Genomic DNA, 18815 nt, shown 5'->3' with positions numbered 1-18815 from the left:
GCTGCCTGAATCAATTCTAATATCTGTTAGCAAAGGAGAAAGGACCTCTATCACCTTGTCCATGAGGGGTAGCAGAGCAACCTGTTCTCAAGCTCTTCTCCTCCTTAGCTTCCTAGTGTTTGCCTATCTAATAAGTGAATAAACTACTTTTTAAATTTCAGCGGTATAACATTGGCAAGCAACATTGTATAGTGCAGACTCCTAAGAGACCTGCCTGGGTTCACAGTCAAAACCACCACTTATTAGCTGTGTGACTTTGTGGAAGTTATTATTTATTTTTTTATTGATTTAAATTTATTATGTTTACATAGATTGTAGTGTCCCCCTGAATGCATCCTCCCACCCCCCGTGTTCCCCTCAACATCCCCCTTGCTCCACTCCCACAACGCCCTCCTCCCTTCCCTCCAGGATTTGTTTTTCTGCTCTCTATAACTCTGTGTTATGTGTATATAATTTCACCAATCTCTTTCCCTTCTCTGATCCCATTCTCTCATCCCCTTTCCCTCTGTCTGCTTTCCCTCTGGTCTCTTTGATCCCGCCTCTGCCTCTATTACATTCCTCAGTTCACATTGTTCATTGGATTCATCAAATGAGTGAAGTCATATGATATTTTTCTTTCTCTGTCTGGCTTATTTCACTTAACATAATAGTTTCTAGGTCCATCCATGTCACAAAAGGTAAGATTTTCTTCTTTTTCATGGCCCCATAGTATTCCATTGTGTATATGTACCATTGCTTTTTAATTCACTCATCCACTGATGAACACTTGAGCTATTTCCAGATCTTTGCTATTGTAAACAATGCTGCCATGAACATGGGGGTGCATTTCTTCTTTTGAATCAGTGATGTGGTGTTCTTGGGATATATTCCTAAAAGTGGGACAGCTGGGTCAAAAGGCAGTTCCATTTGTAATTTTTTGAGGAATCTCCATACTATTTTCCACAGTGACTGCACCAGTCTGCATTCCCACCAGCAAAGCAGGAGGGTTCCCTTTTCTCCACATCCTTGCCAGCACTTATTATGTGTTGTTTTGTTAATGAACACCATTCTGACTGGTGTGAGGTGATATTTCATTTGGTTTTAATTTGCATTTCTCTAATGACTAGTTATGTTGAACGTTTATTCATCTGCCTATTAGCCATCTGTATGTCCTCTTTGAAGAAGTGTCTATTCATTTCTTTTGCCCATTTTTTGTTGGATTGTTTATCTTCCTGGCATTGAGTTTTACAAGTTCTTTATAAATTTTGGTTATTATCCCCTAATCAGACGTATTGTCGAATATGTTCTCCCATTGTGTGGTTTGTCATTTCATTTTGTTCATATTGTCTTTAGCTGTGCAAAAGCTTTTTAGTTTGATATAGTCCCATTTGTTAATCCTGTCCTTTATTTCATTTGCCTGTGGAGATAAATCAGCAATTATATTGCTAAAAGTGATGTCAAAGAGCTTACTGCCTATGTTTTCTTCTATGGTGTAAGTTGGTGGTCTAGTTTCATTTTTTTGCATTTTGATCTAGTTGCATTTTGGGGGGGAAATTTTTCCAATTTTCCCAACACCATTTGTTAAAGAGACTGTCTTTACTCCATTGTGTGCTCTTACCTCCTTTGTCAAATATCAATTGTCCATAAAGGTGAGGGTTTTTTTCTGGGTTCTCTGTTGTGTTCCATTGATCTATATGCCTATTCTTATGCCAGTACCAGGCTGTTTTGAGTACAATGGCCTTGTAGTATAACTTGTTATCAGGAAGTGTGATACCACCCACTTTATTGTTCTTTTTCAAGATTGCTGAGGCTATTTGTATTCTTTTTTGGTTCCATATAAATTTTTAAAATATGTGTTCTATATCTTTAAAGTATCTCATTGGTATTTTAATAGAAATTGCATTAAATTTATAAATTACTTTGGGTAATATAGACATTTTAATGATGTTTGTTCTTCCTATCCATGAACACGGATTATGCTTCCACTTGTTTGTATCTTCCTTGATTTCTCTTATCAATGTTTTATAATTTTTCGAGTACAAGTCTTTAATCTCTTTGGTTAAATTTATTCCTAGATACTTCATTATTTTGTTTGTTGCAATAGTGAAGGGGATTGTTTTTTTAATTTCTCTTTCAGATAGTTTATTGTTGGTGTATAAAAATGCCTCTAATTTCTGAATATTAATTTTATATTCTGCCACCTTGCTAAATTTATTCATCAGGTCCAGTAGTTTTTTGACTGCGACTTTAGGAATTTCTATGTACAATATCATATCATCAGCAAATAATGATAGTTTTACTTCTTCTTTTCCAATTTGGATGCCTTTTATTTCTTCTTGTCTGATTGCTGTGGCTAGGACTTACAGAACTATGTTGAATAAGAGTGGTGAAAGGGGGCACTCCTGCCTTTTTCCTGATCTTAAGGGGATTGCTTTTAATTTTTGCCTATTGAGTATGATGTTGGCTGTGGGTTTGTCATATATGGCCTTTATCATGTTGAGGCATGTTCCCTGTATTCCCACTTTGCTGAGAGTTTTGATCATAAATGGGTTCTGTATTTTATCAAATGCTTTTTCTGTATCTATTGATATTATCATGTGGTTTTTCTCCTTCCTTTTGTTTATGTGATGAATCAAATTGATTGATTTGTGAATATTATACCAGCCTTGCCTCCCCAGAATAAATCCCACTTGATCATGATGTATGATTATTTTCATATATTGCTGGATCTAGTTTGCTAACATACTGTTGAGAATTTTAGCATCTAAATTCATCAAGGATATTGGCCTATAGTTTTCTTTCTTTGTATTGTCTTTGCCTGGTTTTGGAATCAGAATTATGTTCGCCTCATAAAAGGAGCTTGGAAGTCTTCCTTCCTCTTGAATTTTTTTAAATAGCTTGAAAACAATAGGAATTAGTTCTTTGAATATTTGGTAGAATTCACCTGTGAAGCCATCTGACCCAGGGCTTTTGTTTGTTGGGAGTTTTTTGATAACTGTTTTGATCTCATTTGTTGTAATAGGTCTATTTAGTTTTTCTGATTCTTCCAGATTGATTTTTGAAAGATTATATTTTTCAAGGAATTTGTCCATTTCATCTAGGTTGTCTATTTTTTTGGCGTACAGTTCTTCCTAGTATTTTCATACAATCCATTGTAATTCTGCTGTGTCAGTTGTTACTTCTCCACTCTCGTTTCTAATTTTATTTATTTGAGTCCTCTCTCTTTTTTTCTTGGTGAATCTGGTTAAAGGTTTATCAATCTTGTTTACCTTTTCAAAGAACCAACTCCTGGTTTCATTGATCTTCTGTATTTTTTTTTTTTTAGCCTCTATGTCATTTATTTCCACTCTGATCTTTATTATTTCCTTTCTTCTACTTTTTCTGGGCTTTACTTGCTGTTCTTTTTCTAGTTCTTTAAGATGCAGGATTAAATTGTTTATTTGAGCATTTTCTAGCTTCTTAAGGTATGCCTGTAATGCTATGAACTTCCCTCTCAGGACTGCTTTTGCTGTGTCCCATAAATTTTGAGTTGTTGTATGTTCATTTCTATTTGTTTCAAGGAAATTTTTTATTTTTTCCTTGATTTCATTGTTGACCCATTTGTTATTTAATAACATGCTGTTTAGTTTCCAAGTATTTTAGTGGTTTTCAGTTTTTGTATTGTAGTTGATTTCTAGTTTCATGCCATTGTGATCAAAGAAGATGCTTGATATGATTTCAATCTTCTTAAATTTATTGAGATTTGTTTTGTGTCCTAACATGTGGTCTATCCTAGAGAATGTATCATGAGGACTTGAAAAGAATGCTACTTTAGGGTGAAAGGTTCTGAAGATATCTATTAAATCCAGTTGATCTAGTGTGTCCTTTAAGACTGCTGTTTTTTTGTTAATTTTTTTTTCTTGAGAATCTATCCAGTGCTGTTAGTGGGGGTATTGAAATCCCCTACTATTTTAGTATTGCTGTGATCTTGCCCTTTATGTCCATCAAAATCTGCTTTATATATTTAGGTGCCCTTTATGTCCATCAAAATCTGCTTTATATATTTAGGTGCTTTATATATTTCTGCCTTCGCCTCCTCAGGCACTTGGGCACCAGCACAGGCTTGCATAGATATTAAGTGCATAGATATTTATAATAGTTATATCTTCCTGTTGGATTGCTCTTTTTATCCCTTACTATATATAGCCTTTTTTTTAAAGTCTATTTTGTCAAATATAAATAAGTATTGCTACCCCAGCTTTTTAAAAATTTCCATTTGCATGAAATATTTTTTCCATCTCTTTACTTTCAGTCTGTGTGTATCTTTTGTTTTGAGGTGGGTCTCTTGTAGACAGCATATGTACATGTCTTGTTTTCTTATTCACATAGCTACCCTATGTCTTTTGATTGGAGCATTTAATCCATTTACATTTAAGGTTATCATTGATATGTAGTTGTTTATTGCCATTTTATTCTTTAAATCTACATACCTCTTTTACTAGATTTTCTCCCCCTTTGTTCTGTTTACAACAGGCCCCTTAATATTTCTTGCAGCATTTATTTGGTTGTAATGAATTCCTTGAGTTTTCTTTTCCTCTGGGAAGCTTTTTATTTCTCCTTCAATTTTAAATGATAGGCTTACTAGATAAAGAAGTTTTGGTTGTAGGTTCTTGTTCTGCATTACTTTGAATATTTCTTGCCATTCCCTTCTGGCCTCAAGTGTTTCTGTTGAGAAGTCAGGTGTCATTCTTATGGGGACTCTTTTGTAGGTGATTGACTGTTTTTCTTTTGCAGATTTTAGTATTTTTTCTTTATCTCTTAGCTTTGGTATTTTGATTATGATGTGTCTTGGTGTAGGTCTCTTTGGGTTCCATTTTAATGGGATTCTCTGTGCTTCTCGAACTTGTATGACTTTTTCCTGCATCAGTATAGGGAAATCTTCAGCTATGATTTCTTCAATCAGGTTCTTTATCTCTTGTTTTTTCTCTTCTCCTTCAGGAACCCCTATTATGCGGATGTTGTTTCTCTTCATATTGTCACAGAGCTCTCTTAGAGTTTCCTCAGACTTTTTGATCCTCTTTTTTTTTTTTTTTTTTTTTTTTTTGCTGTTCTGCTTCCGTGCTTTTGCTTATCTTGTCCTCTAAATTGCTGATTTGGTCCTCTGCTTCGTCCAGCCTGCTTTTAATTTCTTCTAGTGTAGTCTTCATTTCTGATATTGTGTTTGTCATTTCTGTCTGATTCTTTTTTATTATTTCAATGTCCTTTCTGATGCCAGCTATCTCTTTATCTAGGTGCTTGTTTTGTCCATCTATTGTTGCTCTAAGATACTTGAGCATCCTAACAATCATTATTCTAAACCAGTGGTTGGCAAACTACAGCTTGCGAGCCACATGCGGCTCTTTGGCCCCTTGAGTGTGGCTCTTCCACAAAATACCATGTGTAGGTGCTACTTCGATAAGGAATGTACCTATCTATATAGTTTAAGTTAAAAAAAAATTAGCTCTCAAAAGAAACTTCAATTGTACTGTTGATAATTGGCTCTGTTGACTAATGAGTTTGCCAACCACTGTTCTAAACTCTGCATCCAGTATGTTTATTTTCAATTCATTCAGTTCTTTTTCTGGGGATTTCTCTTGTTGATTCATTTAAATTGCACTTCTCTGTCTTCCCATTTTGTCTCTGTATAGGTTAGATACCATTCTAACTATGGTTGTTCAGTCTTGAGCTGATGCTCTCCATATCTGTTTGCTAGATGTACCAGCCTTGGACTTCCTTGGCCCGAACCTGGTGCAGACCAGTGGGAGTCACTGTTTTTAACTGGCCTTTAGCAACCTTCTTGAAGCTACAAGTGATCCAGAATTTGTGGCTGCGTCTGCTGGGCCCTGATGCCATTGTAATTATCAGCTACACTCTTAGGCTGGCTTTTATCTACTCTTGGCCAATGTTTGTGGCTTCTCTATTCCTGATGTGAGGTCTTTCCATGGGCCCACTTCTGCCTTCGCCTCCTCAGGCACTTGGGCACCAGCACAAGCTTGCAGACCATAACTCCAGCTGCTCTGCTGGCACGGGGGGCTCCCATGGGCATGTGGGATACCTTTTCATAGTGTACCCCTCTTCTTCACAGTGCAGGCTGCCTCTCCGGGCTCTGCCCCTCACCATCTCTGCACGGGCTGCCTGGCTCCCCCACCTATCCCTCCCACCCCCTCTCCCTCTTTTCCCATAGGTGCACAGCACCCCTCACCAGGCTCCACCTCCTGTGGGTGCAGGGGAGGCCTCTCCCAGCTCTTCCCCCCTCTGGCCAAGCAGGCTGCCTCTCTGGGCTCAACCCCTGACCTCCAAGTGCCTTGGTTACCCACACAACCAGGTCTTCTCACCCTTCCAAGGGTACTCAGCAGGTTGAGGGGACCATGTAGCCGAGACCTCAGCACTCAAATCCAGTGTCCCTGATGTGCCCCCTGCTTCTAAGTGTCTCTCTGCACTGACTGGAGCTGGTGGGTGGCATAATTGTTTCCCTTTGTTGGCTTGGTTCTCCTAGGAAGAATGGCCACTTTAGGTTTGGGCAGTGACCCAGTACAGGGGTCATTGTGGCTGTCCCCCACAGTCTTTCCCTGTGACCCAGAGACCACTCTCCTCTTGCAACTCCCATCCTCTTGGCACTCCCCACTCCTGGAGCCCCAGGTAAGTGGCTGTGAACAAGGTTTTCTGCACAATCCCTTTAAGATGGAGCCTGGGTCTGAGAGTTCTGTCTCCCTCTCGCAAACAGTAGCTCACTTCTTCTTTCAGCTAACTACTGTCTGTATGCCTCCTCTAGTCTCTTGGGCTTCAGGCTGGGGCTCCGGTCCTATGGCTGAGGACCCACAACTCTCTGGGAAACCCACCCTGCCGTGAGAGTCCTTCCAGGCTGCCTCTTGCTCCTGGGAGAGGGGCAGCCCTTTCTGCGTCTCTGCCATTCCTACCAGCTCAGTGTGGTTCCTTCGGTGATGCTTGGTTATAGATTCCTCTTAGTTTAGTCCAAAGTTGGTTTTTCAAGATGATTGTTTCTAAGTTAAGTTGTAATCCACTTTGGTTCTGGGAGGTCAGAGTTGTAATGTCCGCCTATTCTGTCGCCATTTTTTCTCTCGAGGAAGTTGTTTAAGTCTCTGCCTCTGGGTTTTCATCTCTAAAATGAATATAATAATATCTACCTCTTGGATTTGTTTTGAGGATTAAAATAATTTGTATAAAGTGCTTGGCACAGTAGTGCATTTCAAAAAGCAACTGCTTTTTCATGTGCAGGTTTCTGTTGCTCTATTGGGATGAAATCTGGGTTTGAACTCACCACACCTGAGAGAAGTCAAAAGACACTTGTGATTTTCTGGCACAGCTGTGTCCTAGATTCCCCAGATGTGGCTCAGCTCATGGGAGAACTCAGGGAAGGACTTCTGGGGCTGGTGTGGACAAAGACCTGGGCCCTGTGAAGCCCGGAAAGAAGGTGACAAGAACTGTGAGTTCCAGGGGCTTCATAAGGTAAAGAAAATAAACACACATGAAGACAGACTCCCTCTGCATGGCATGATTCACATACAGTCCCTCCAGCTCCTAATAGGTTCATGGCAGCCACTTCACCCTACCCCGTCTGCCCCCTTCATCTGACCCAAACAAGGTCATCTGTTTGGTCTGAGCTTGTTCAGCCTCAGTCCCTGCCTTTCCACTTTGGACAGGAGTTGGCACCTTGCCTCACCCTCTGTAAGCACTGAGTAGCTGGTAGACTGGCTAAGTAAATGCGATTACAACTCTGTACGGACAATGCCAGAGTAACTGCAGTGTCATTTTCCTTTGACTTAATTTTTCCTTCAGGGATCCATGATGGTTTGTGCACAAAATCTAACAGTCAGTGTCTTGTTGGTGGGGGAGGGGAGCCTGGGTGTTTAGGGAAAGTTGGAAGGGTGAGAGGATTAGAAGAAGATGTATGAGTGCTCTTCTGAAAAGATGGAGGCTGTAGTGGGAGAGTCTGAGACCAATGTGAGCAAACTGTACCAGCCTGGAGCCTCTGACAAGGGCCAGGGCCAGCTCATCCACTCTGAGTTGAGTAGCCTGATGTGGCTGTGGTATGAACATGTGCAGGTTGATTTCAGCTGAGATTATTAGCAATCAGGTGACTCGCCCCAATGGTCAAGCGGAGAAACAACAAGAACATGTAAGTTCTAGAGAAGACTCAATTTCCCTAGAAGTAGAATATTAGGTTGGCATCTGTCACCCAGATGGTGCCACAGTGATGCCATCAGTGGAGGGACAAGTGAGCAGGATGGTCTGAAACAGTGAATAGAAAAGGGTAGCAATCACAGCTCACACTTACAGTGTTCTTTGCTCTGTGACTTCTTTTCCCCAGTGTGACCTGATCCCAATAGAACAATTGAAAACCATAAAGGAGAAGGAAGTTACTTCTGGGAACATTTCTGTGCTAAGTGCTTCATGTGAATTCTCTTTTCATTCTCACAACACATCTATAAGGTAGATATTTTATCTTCATTTTAGGTATGAGGAGTCAGAGGTTCCTCAGCAGAGAGGTTGAGTAACTTGCTCAAAGTCATCCAGAGGAATGTGGTGGCTCTGGACTGTAAACTGAGGCAGGTCTGTCAAAAAATCTGTACTAGGCCCTGGCCGGTTGGCTCAGTGGTAGAGCGTCGGCCTGGTGTGCGGAAGTCCCGGGTTCAACTCCTGGCCAGGGCACACAGGAGAGGCACCCATCTGCTTCTTCACCCCTCCCCCTCTCCCTCCTCTCTGTCTCTCTCTTCCCTTCCTGCAGCCAAGGCTCCATTGGAGCAAAAGATGGCCCGGGCGCTGGGGATGGCTCCTTAGCCTCTGCCTCAGGCGCTAGAGTGGCTCTGGTCATGACAGAGTGACACCCCGGATGGGCAGAGCATTGCCCCCTGGTGGGCGTTCCAGGTGGATCCCAGTCGGGCGCATGCTAGAGTCTGTCTGACTGCCTCCCCGTTTCCAGCTTCAGAAAAAAAAAAAAGAAAAAAAAATCTGTACTATACAATAGTGCTTGTGTATGAAATCTCACCAGTAACAGATGGAGCAAAAATGCTTTCTGACATGTGCATGCACTCTACAGTGTTCACTCAAAGTCCAGCAATGTCCCCCAGATTGGTAACAGCCATTACTGTAGAATAATGGTGATGCTGACATTTACAGTCAGCTAGGTTTGAGACAGCCACTTTTTCAACCTTCATTGTGGTAAATAATCAAATCTAAGTAATCTCTACTCCATGACTAATATCCTTTTCTGCCCCTGGAATGACTAAGCCCCATCAAAATAGATTATTCTCTAATGACATGTGCTGCATAATACCAACTTCTAAGCCTGCCTTTGAATCTGGGCCTGGAGAGGAGTTGTATCTCTGTCCTTCAGAACTGGGCTGAAAGGGGCAGTGCCAATTAATATCACAAGGAGTTCCCCTCCTAGGATGCCTGAGTCTCCAGCTTGCTCTCATCTCCTCCCTAGCGAACCTGCTTCAGGCTCATTGTGGGGTGCTCAGCATGACCTCGTGTCCCCAAGAAGGGGACGCTGGGCTGGGCCAGGCCTCAGGGCCTCTCAGGACCCTCTCAGGCACCATGCTTCCCCCTCAAGTGGTTTTACAGGTTCTTGGGGCCACAGAAACAGATGGCTCTAAATAAGGTAGAAACCAGAAAAATAGCAAGTCCCTGTCACTCAGTGCCCTGCTATCTTATTTTCAAGCAGACCTGTCTGAGGTTCTTTCTGACTCTGAGATCCTATAATTATGATCCTAATAGATATTTATTTAGACATCACCACATAAATCAGTTGCTGGACACACTTGTTAACTGGGCAGGTCAGAGGTAATTAAATGTCTTGCAATTGAAATTCTTTCAGTTGTTAAAATGGAATTACTAAAATTGTTTGAGTACTAATTATTGATAGTTTTATCCTCTTCCCAGCTAAAATCTTGGCCTTTTCCTCAGCTTCTGAGAATAAAGAACATCTGATGAGATCATTTCTCCACTGAAAACTTGTCAGTGGCTTCCCAGACCCCCAAGATAAAATCCAGCCCTTTTATCAGGGAAAAGAAAGTTCCTAATCCTGCTTGCCTCTTCAACCTTATCTTTCAGAACCACTAACTGTGGGCCCCACCTCAGCCTAGACCTGCACAGCAAGGTCTCTCTGTGTCTTGGCGGGCCCAAGGCTCCCCCTCATCCAAGAACCTCTCCCACCCTTACCTCTGCACCCTCACCTGGCTGAGAGATTCCTCTCACTTCTGTCTCAGCTAAGCTGTCATTTCCTCCTAGTGACTTCCTCCCTCCGCACACTCCTCACGTGTGGGTGCCACTCTGTGTGGGTGCCACTCTTCCGGTGCCACCGGAGGAGTGCAACGGTCTTCGTGCTGTTGTAGGGCCCATGGATTAAGAGTCTCCCCTCTGACTGTGAATCCTTGAGAGCAAAGATGGTGTGCACTACCAGCATGCTGTATTCCCACCCCGGCCACAGGTCTGGGACTTAGTAGAAGCTTGATAAATACTTCTGATTGAATGTCATTCATGTCCTTATGATTTTTTATGTTTTTGCTGTTAAGTATCGAGTTTCCCTTCTTTCTGCTCAGTGTCTACCACACCAAGTGATTCACATTGGCTCTCAGCCCAAACTGGCCTCCTCTGGTGGTCAGAGGGCGGGCCTGTCCGGGCCCTCCACACATAGAACCAGCCTCCACCCTGCCGTAGGAACTCGAATGTTAGTTACTTTGAGGAATAGGCTTTTATTCACAAAAATAGCATCAGTGGAAGTTTATTTCGGACGAGGGGAGTATACATTTGTAGCTCAAGGCCAAGATAGACAAGGTACAGGATGAACTGGCAGCAAGAAAAACATAACTAAGGGAGATTGGTTAAGGTACCATGATGGAATCAAAGTACATTGGGTGATGTGTCGGGGGATGGGGGTGGGACGGAGGGCGAGATTTGAACTGAGAGGCAGGATGCGGCAATTCATGAGATAAAGGCACAAAAATGAGAGGCTCAAAGTTGACATCCAACTCCTGGGTCTAGAAAATGGGGAATCAAGTGATACTGTGAACTGAAACAGGAATCATTAGAGAGATCATGTGAAGTTTTTGTTTGTTTTTTTAGAGAGGACCATTGTGCATTGGATCTACTAATAGAGTATATAAGCTAAAAAGCTTAATTATTCAAATAAGAATTGCAGATAAGATGTCTTATGTGATTGCTATGTGCCAGTCACTTTGCAAAATTAACTTCTTTCTTGCTTGCTACAACACTGAGGCAGATTATATGATTCTCCCCATTTTATAGATAAGGAAACTGAGGTTTTACTCACTTGTCCACATTCACACAGCTGTTTCTGAATGCAGAGAGGAGATGGAGCCTGAGCTCTGTGACCCCAGCACCTTCAGCAGGTGGAAACAGAGGCTAGAGAGGGCTCAGTGCTCTCTGTAGACTCTAGGACAATCCAATCAGGGTGCTAGTTGGACACTGTGGGTGATCATGGGAGATGATGGACAGAAGAAAGAGTTGAAAACCAAGGATGGACATGAAAGGCTAGGGGTGAGCAGGCAAAGGAAAGCCAGGAGGCCAGAGGTGAGACTAAGCAGGAACAGCCAAGAAGGGGAGTGGACAGAGTAAAGCATCATTGGATAAGGTGGAACACCTTATAGAATAGAATGATGATAATGTCAAGTGCTGTATAGAGTGCTCAAGAAAAGAAAGTATTTTAAGAGCATGGAACTGTTTATTATTTATTGATTGATCAGGTTGATAATCAGTCTGTTTTCTGAGTGTTCCTGGGCATCTGGAGTGCAGAAAGCAGAGAAATGCTGAGAAAGCAATTTGGATAACATCAACAGCATTCATAGAATTGCTCCTGGGATCAGCACAGAATGGTGGAGGAAGATTTGTGCTATGACTTTCATGCATTAAAGATGCAAAGTTGGCCCTGGCCAGTTGGCTCAGTGGTAGAGCGTCGGCCTGGCGTGCGGAAGTCCCGGGTTCAATTCCCGGCCAGGGCACACAGGAGAGGCACCCATCTGCTTCTCCACCCCTCCCCCTCTCCTTCCTCTCTGTCTTTTTCTTCCCCTCCCGCAGCTGAGGCTCCATTGGAGCAAAAGATGGCCCGGGCTCTGGGGATGGCTCCGTGGCCTCTGCCCTAGGCGCTAGAGTGGCTCTGGTCATGGCAGAGCGACGCCCCGGATGGGCAGAGCATCGCCCCCTGGTGGGCATTTCGGGTGGATCCCGGTTGGGCGCATGCGGGAGTCTGTCTGACTGCCTCCCCGTTTCCAGCTTCAGAAAAATAAAAAATAAAAAAGAAAAGAAAAGAAAAGAAAAAGATGCAAAGTTGTGATGTGTCAGGTATTATCAAAAAGGTTGCCTGAAACTCATAGGGTCTCACTCCAGAATTGCTAAAGCCTCAGAATCACTCTAGGCTAAAAATATTGGCATTTAATTTGAACATATAACCTGAGACAGCCTAGGCTCTGTGCGCTGGGCCCCCTGAGATCATTTACCAAAGATTCAGATAATATTTCCAGCTCTCCTTTCAGGCTCTGACACCAGATAACACAGAGTATGTCTGTTTCCAGAATTAGCTAGAATTATTTTTCACCTTGAACCACTCAAATAATATTTTATGTGCAGTAACAGAATTTACAAATGAAGACTATGCTTTTCAATTTTGCCTATCACTAATAATTTTCCAACATGATCTGCAGTGTCTGAAACTCAGGGAATTTAAGATGACCTCTGCTAAGGCTGGCCCCTTTGGAAGGGAACCCCTTTTCTGTGGTTAAATAATAAATGAACTGGCATCCGAGTTGCTAAGACTGAACTCCCTTTAGGGGCTTAATGGCCTCACAGAGTGCGTCCTGGGAAGAAGGGACAGGCCATACCAATAGTCTTCAACCAGGGGTCGGGAACCTATGGCTTGCGAGCCAGATGTGGCTCTTTTGATGGCTGCATCTGGCTCACAGACAAATCTTTAATAAAAAAATAATGTTAAAAATATAAAATATTCTCATGTATTACAATCCATTCATTTCCTACCACTCATGTTCATGGTTGTGGGTGGCTGGAGCCAATCACAGCTGTCCTCTGGGACAATACCAAATTTTTATTGGATAATGCGTAATGTATGCAGGTCATTGTATGGCTCTCACAGATTTACATTTTAAAATATGTGACATTCATGGCTCTCTCAGCCAAAAAGATTCCCAACCCCTGTCTTAAACTCTGAGATGTCAACACTGAAGGAACATGGAAACCATCAGCTCAAGCCCTATCCTGCGGATGGGCAAAATGAGCCCTGGAAACGTGTAAATGTTTGCTCAAATCTCAGAGCTAGTTACTCTCAATTATAGGAATAGAGCCTGGGTCTCTTAACAGGAATAATCTGTTCACTTTCCACTCTACTATTCAAAAAACCATTCATCGACCCATGGAGGTCGTCCTCTGTGGATATTGTCCTCTGTCTAGCATCCCTGCACTTTAACATCTCATACCACTTAATGGCTCCATAAGTACATATTGTGCCTCAGGCAAGAGAGAAGGGAAGGAGATTGGCAGACAAGCTCTTCAAAACGCACTGAGTTAATGACCAAGAAATATTTATATCCATTAACATAAGCTTTGGAAAAAGACTACCCAGGCTTTAGAATAGTCAGTCTTGTTTTCTGGGGTTTCCCCCCAACCCCAGTTTTGTTGAAATATAATTGACATCACTCTTGGTTTTAATCCTGGATTCATCCTATTTAATTTTTGAGGTGGGCAAGTCATTACTTAAGATCTATATCAGGGGTAGTCAACCTCTTTATACCTACCGCCCACTTTTGTATCTCTGTTAGTAGTAAAATTTTCTAACTGCCCACTGGTTCCACAGTAATGGTGATTTATAAAGAAGGGAAGTAACTTTACTTTATAAAATTTATAAAGCAGAGTTACAGCAAGTTAAAGCATTTAATAGTAATTACTTACCAAGTGCTTTATGTCGGATTTTCGCTAAGTTTTGCAGAATAAATCTTTATAAAATAACTTACTGAGGAGATGACGTCAGAGTAATGGCACGGTAGGAAGCGATACTGATAAATCTCCCCCAAAACTCAACAAGATCTTCAACCAGAAACAGAAAAATCTATCCTTGGAGGCTCCAGATGTTCTACAATACACCCGAAGGTATGGTCGAGCGAAAAATTGGCTAAGTATATAATCAGACCCTGAAGGAAATAGGGAGTAAGAAATGCTCCGCCTTCCTCACTAACCTAAATAGGGCTGCTTTCACTGGGAACTGAGAGTATAGAAACTGAGGCAGGCAAAGGGGGCAAAAAGATCCAGGCCGCGGCACAAACGGCCGAACCAGGCTTTGGCACGGAGATCCAATCCGAGGAAAAACTGTGCCTGTGGCAATCCAGGCAATACAAGCTAACACTCGCGCCAAACCCAGGTAAAGAAAGACAAGTGGGGCAGCCATTCGCCCCGATCTCCTGGTTGGCGCACACAGATAGTGGGCAAGAGATTCCTTCAAAAGCCCTGGGAGTGGGCACCCGTGTTATCCCACAGAGAGGCAGAGTCAGAGGCCTTTGTGTGGGCTGAAAGCGGAATCTCCAGGCCGCCCCAGCGCCCTGAAAAAGCCGCGCATGGGGAGGGAGCAAGAGCCAATTCCAACGCTGGAACTTTTCCCTGCGGGTGGGGGTTTCACTCAGAGGGTGAGACTGCCGGCCTGATATCCTGGTCGGCGCGCACAGAGAGTGGGCAAGAGATTCCTCTGAGTGCCTTGGCAGTGGGCGCCCGTGGTATCCCACAGAGAGGCAGAGTCAGGGGCCTTTGTGTGGGCCGAAAGTGGAATCTTGGGCCACCCCAGCACCCTGAAAAAGCCGCACACGGGGAAGGAGCGAGAGCTAATTCTAATGCTGGAGCTTTTCCGTGCGGGTGGGGGTTTCACTCAGAGGGTGAGACTGCCGGCCTGATATCCTGGTCTGCGTGTGCAGATAGTGAGTGAGAGATTCTTCTGAGCACCCCGGGAGTGGGCGCCCGCCTGCCCGCCCGTGTTACTAGACAGAGTGGCAGAGCCAGAGGTCTTTGTGTGGATGGAAGCCCCGCCTGATTATGCTAGCAGCTCTGACTGACTGAGCCTTACCCAGAGCCCTGTGCTCAGTGGGAATAGAGTGGGGAGTTGCCAGCTCTTTGAGCTTCTCACTATCCAGGCAGAGGCAGCAGCAAACCCATAGCTGGATTATCAGGCTACTAATTGAGGAAGGAAAGACTAGGAGAGAGGCTCCAGGAACACGGACTCTCTCACTGTCAGAGCCTACAAATGCTAATGAGCCTCGACTGCCAACAAGACTGAAGCCCAATACATGACATCACCATAGAGACTTATCAACTGCAAACCTCTACCTGAGCGTGCCACAGGGGCAGAACCTGGGGTACAGAGTCACCGACCAGGAAGAGGGAGAGAAAAGAAAAAGCAAGAAGATAACCTCTCAAAATCAAGAATAATCCGCAGACTTTATAACCTATCCCATTTTATTATATTTGTTCGTTTGTTTTTCTTATCTTCATTCTTGATTTTTTTTTTCCTCCTCCAATTTGGTCATTTAATTCTCTGCCAGTCTTACTCTCTCCTCTCCTTGAACTACACTACCCATAAGTGTTGCATCTCCCATTATCTTTTCTTTCCTCTTTCTTTCTCTCTATGAGGGTTGCACTCCAAAACCTTTAACTCTCTCTCTCTCTCCTCTTTTTTCTTTTTTATTATTTTAGTGGTTCCCTCTTTTTTTTCTCTCTCTCTCTCTTTCTTTTCTCCCTCTATATTAGTTTCTTCTTTTCTCCTTTACGTCTCCTCTCATTCAATCCTTAATAATGAACAAATTATCTTATCTGAGACTCAAACTTATGTTTGTGGTATTTTGGGGGGTTTTTACTTCACTATTTATTTATTTATTTATTTATTTATTTATTTTGTATTTTTCTGAAGCTGGAAATGGGGAGAGACAGTCAGACAGACTCCCACATGCGCCCAACCGGGATCGACCCGGCACGCCCACCAGGGGCGACGCTCTGCCCACCAGGGGGCGATGCTCTGCCCCTCCGGGGCGTCGCTCTGTTGTGACCAGAGCCACTCTAGCGCCTGGGGCAGAGGCCAAGGAGCCATCCCCAGCGCCCGGGCCATCTTTGCTCCAATGGAGCCTTGGCTTCGGGAGGGGAAGAGAGAGACAGAGAGGAAGGGGGGGTGGAGAAGCAAATGGGTGCTTCTCCTATGTGCCCTGGCCGGAAATCGAACCCGGGTCCCCCGCACGCCAGGCCAACGCTCTACCGCTGAGCCAACCGGCCAGGGCCTACTTCACTTTTTTAACTCACTAGCAGTGCTCCCATCCCTGGCTCTCCATTTTATCTAGTTCTTGTTCCACTAAATACAATAGTAATTTTTTTATTTTTCCCCCATTTTCCTGTTTCCCTCTTATTCCTCTCATCATATCTCTTAGTCAACCAACACCTAAAAGCAAATCATTTTATTCTTGACCCAAATTTTTTTCTTATTTGCTTTTTGTGGGTCCATACCCCCTTTTTTTGCCCCTTTATTACTTCTCCCCAATTCAGGCCCTCCATTACAGGCATTGTTTGTTCTATTTAGTACAATATAACTCACAGTTCACCACAAGATTTTCTCAAGAAAGAAGGGAGAGGAGAGGAGAAAAAAGGGAGGGGGGGAATAATTTCCTTTTTTTAATTTAATTTTCTTTTTTTGAAATTTTTAATTAAAAAAAATCTCTTTTCTATTTTTTATTTTTATTCTTTATTAAATCTCATGAATACTATCAACAAAACCACCCTCAGATGCCATTAAGGAAGAGAAAATCGAATATCATGGATACAAAAGAAAGAGAGGTAACACAGATAGATGAGGAAAAATCTATGGAGAAAAAATTTAATATATTGGAAACCTTGGAGTTAAATGACAGAGAATTTAAAATAGAAATCCTAAAAATACTCAGAGATATACAAGAAAACACAGAAAGGCAATTTAGGGAGCTCAGCAAGCAACTCAATGAACACAAAGAATATATTTCCAAGGAAATTGAAACTATAAAAACAAATCAAACAGAGATGAAAAACTCAATTCACGAGCTGAAAAACGAGGTAACAAGCCTAGCTAATAGAACAGGCCAGATAGAAGGTAGGATTAGTGAAATAGAAGACAAGCAACTTGAGACACAACAGAGAGAAGAAGAAAGAGACTCAAAAATTAAAAAAAATGAGATAGCCCTACAGGAATTATCTGCCTCCATCAAAAAGAATAACATAAGAATAATAGGTATATCAGAGGGAGAAGAGAGAGAAAATGAAATGGAGAACATACTCAAACAAATAATAGATGAGAACTTCCCAAGCCTGTGGAAAGAACTAAAGCCTCAAATTCAAGAAGCAAACAGAACTCCGAGTTTTTTAACCCCAACAAACCTACTCCAAGGCACATCATAATGAAATTGGCACAAACCAACGGCAAAGAAAAAATTCTCAAGGCAGCCAGGGAAAAGAAGAATACAACATATAAAGGAAGGCCCATTAGATTATCATCAGATTTCTCAACAGAAACTCTACAAGCTAGAAGAGAGTGGACCCCAATATTTAAAGTCCTGAAAGAGAGGAACTTTCAGCCAAGAATACTATACCCATCAAAGCTATCCTTCAAATACGAAGGAGAAATAAAAACATTCACAGATACAGAAAAGATGAGGAAATTTATCATCAGAAAACCCCCACTCCAGGAGTTACTAAAGGGGGTTCTCCAATCAGATACAAAGAACAAAAAAAAGCAAAGCCACAAGTAAATGATCCAAGAAGAACACAATAAAACCAAATTTAAACTGTGACAACAACAAAAAGAAAGGGGGGGGGATGGGATGGAGATTAACAGTAGCAAAGGACGATGGAGTGCAAAAGTACTCACAAGATAGTGCACTACAATGAACAGGTAGGAACCCTTTTCATTACTTAATGGTAATCACCATTGAAAAAACCACCACAGAAGCACATGATTTAAAAAAAATAGCAAGAGAGGAAATATGTATGGAATACAACCAAATAAAAACAAAAGATAGAAAAACGAAAGAGAAGGATCAAACTAGACACAAAACTAACAGAAAGCAATCTATAAAATGGCAATAGGGAACTCACAAGTGTCAATAATTACACTAAATGTAAACAGATTAAACTCACCAATAAAAAGGCACAGAGTAGCAGAATGGATTAAAAAAGAAAATCCAACTGTATGATGCCTACAAGAAACTCATCTAAGCAACAAGGATAAAACAAATTCAAAGTGAAAGGCTGGAAAACAATACTCCAAGCAAATAATATCCAAAAAAAAGCAGGCGTAGCAATACTCATATCTGATAATGCTGACTACAAGACAGCAAAAGTACTCAAATGGCCATTTCATAATGGCTAAGGGGACACTGAATCAAGAAGACATAACAATTCTTAACATATATGCACCAAACCAAGGACCACCAAAATATATAAGACAGCTACTTATTGACCTTAAAACAAAAACTGACAAAAATACAATCATACTTGGAGACCTCAATACACCGCTGACGGCTCTAGATCGGTCATCCAAACAGAGAATCAACAAAGATATAGTGGCCTTAAACAAATCACTAGAGCACCTGGATATGATAGACATCTACAGGACATTTCATCCCAAAGTGACAGAGTATACATTTTCCTCCAGTGTACATGGATCATTCTCAAGAATTGACCATATGTTGGGCCACAAAAACAACATCAGCAAATTCAGAAAAATTGAAGTTGTACCAAGCATATTTTCTGATCATAAAGTCTTGAAACTAGAA

The sequence above is a fragment of the Saccopteryx leptura genome, chromosome 1, assembly GCF_036850995.1.
Source record: "Saccopteryx leptura isolate mSacLep1 chromosome 1, mSacLep1_pri_phased_curated, whole genome shotgun sequence".
Taxonomy (NCBI): domain Eukaryota; kingdom Metazoa; phylum Chordata; class Mammalia; order Chiroptera; family Emballonuridae; genus Saccopteryx; species Saccopteryx leptura.
The sequence above is the reverse complement of the archived record's forward strand: the minus strand, read 5'-3'. Positions refer to the sequence as shown.